We start from the raw sequence: 1,889 nt of genomic DNA on the forward strand, positions 1-1,889 counted from the left end.
TGTGTGTGTGTGTGTGTGTGTGTGTGTGTGTGTGTGTGTGTGTGTGTCGAGTAGCTTGCCAACACTTGTGTCCTACTTTCTGAGCCTCCTGTTCTTTTTCTTTTTTTTAAAGCGGGGGATGTTTTTCCATAATTCATGTCAACATGTGAGAAGCATTAAGAAAAAGCAGATATAACCCTCTGAACCCCAAAACCCGCTGGCGGGATGGAAAAGCATGTTTTCTTTAATTAAACAATCGCCAAAAACTACACCGTTTATCTCAGCCAGAAGCTGTAAAAACTGTCATAATCGTCTGATTTTCGTCTTTCCGACGGTTGTTGAACACATCATCAGTGACGAACGCCTCTGTCAGAAAAATCAACCAAAAACAAAAATCATGATATTTCATCAAAAACATTTTATTCTACATGTTGTCATTATAAATCTCTCCTCTAATAAAGCGTTCACTTTAACCAGATTGTGTAAAAACATTAAAGTGTGAAACTATGACGTCATGATTGATTCATCTGAGACCAACAGTCATGTGACTACAAGGAGGAGACACTCTGACTGAACTACAGGAAGTGAACACAGAGAGAGGAGAGGAGAGAGGAGAGAGGAGAGAGAGGGGAGAGGAGAGAGAGGAGAGAAGAGGGGAGGGGAGAGGAGAGAGAGGAGAGAAGAGGGGAGGGGAGAGGAGAGGAGAGAAGAGAGGAGAGAGAGGAGAGGAGAGAGAGGGGAGAGGAGAGGAGAGAGGAGGGGAGAGGAGAGAGAGGAGAGAAGAGGGGAGGGGAGAGGAGAGGAGAGGAGAGAGAGGGGAGAAGAGAGGAGAGAGGAGAGGGGGAGAGGAGAGTGGAGAGGAGGGGAGAGGAGGAGAGGAGAGTGGGGAGAGGAGAGGAGAGAGCAGAGGCTGGAAACGTGAATATTTTCATATTTATAACACGTAGAGTCTACATTTTATTCTCCAACATTGGTAACACTTGTGGACACACAACATGTTGGATTTATAGATTCCATTCTTTGCCAACTTTTGTAAAATACATTATCCAATAAATTCAACTCGCGTTTTTTCTTTTTAATGATTTGTTATTCTAACCGTGTTATTCTCACTAAAGACATGTTCTAGTTCTCTCTACTTCTAGCCATGATGGTTCTGGTTCCATCGAGGAGCAGAACTTCATACTACAGAGAACATCAAGACCACAGAGAGAGCCTGAAACTGCTCTGGGGTTCAGAGGGTTTTAAAGCACTTTGTAGCAATAAATAAAAATGTTCAGTCTGCTCGAGAATTGTTAGCATCGTTAGAATTGTTAGCATTGTTAGAATTGTTAGCATTGTTAGAATTGTTAGCATTGTTAGAATTCTTAGCATTGTTAGAATTCTTAGCATCGTTAGAATTGTTAGCATTGTTAGAATTGTTAGCATTGTTAGAATTGTTAGCATTGTTAGAATTSTTAGCATTGTTAGAATTCTTAGCATTGTTAGAATTGTTAGCATTGTTAGCCAACTAATAAATACATCGAGCTAGGGTTTGGTCATTCATGCTGGATCACAAATCAACATTTTAAAACTGAATTTATTTTCGTCTCATGTGGGTCTGATTGAAAGAAAAAATAAGAGTTTGAAACACTTTGAATATTCATGAAGATATTGGCTGTGGTGAATCTCACTTTAACGTACCGTTTCCTTCTTTTTTAAGGTGCCTATGGTGTTGTTTTGAAGTGCCGACACAAGGTAAGATCTTATAGATTTTCATGTGATCACCTTGTTACTAATTCGTACAATCATCAGTTGTTTTCCTTATTGTGTTTATTTTACAACATGAAAACATATGGTAACTTCTGTTCATCAAATGAACTTCGGCTGAGGAGGAGTGACGTAGAGACGCCGTATACGTCTCTGGTAGAGAC

General features: G+C 40.2%; 1 long non-coding RNA gene across 1 annotated transcript in view; it reads left to right on the forward strand.

The window, feature by feature from the left end:
• LOC116400608 (uncharacterized) overlaps window positions 1-1,855 on the forward strand; it is a 6,832-nt gene extending 4,977 nt beyond the window's left edge. The window contains exon 4 of the long non-coding RNA XR_004213935.1: window positions 1,679-1,855. This is a non-coding gene — a long non-coding RNA (uncharacterized LOC116400608). The remainder of the gene's footprint in view (window positions 1-1,678) is intronic.
• The last annotated feature ends 34 nt before the right edge of the window (window positions 1,856-1,889 follow it).

This window comes from Anarrhichthys ocellatus, unplaced genomic scaffold (genome assembly GCF_004355925.1).
Source record: "Anarrhichthys ocellatus isolate YVR2014 unplaced genomic scaffold, GSC_Weel_1.0 scaffold185, whole genome shotgun sequence".
Lineage (NCBI taxonomy): Eukaryota > Metazoa > Chordata > Actinopteri > Perciformes > Anarhichadidae > Anarrhichthys > Anarrhichthys ocellatus.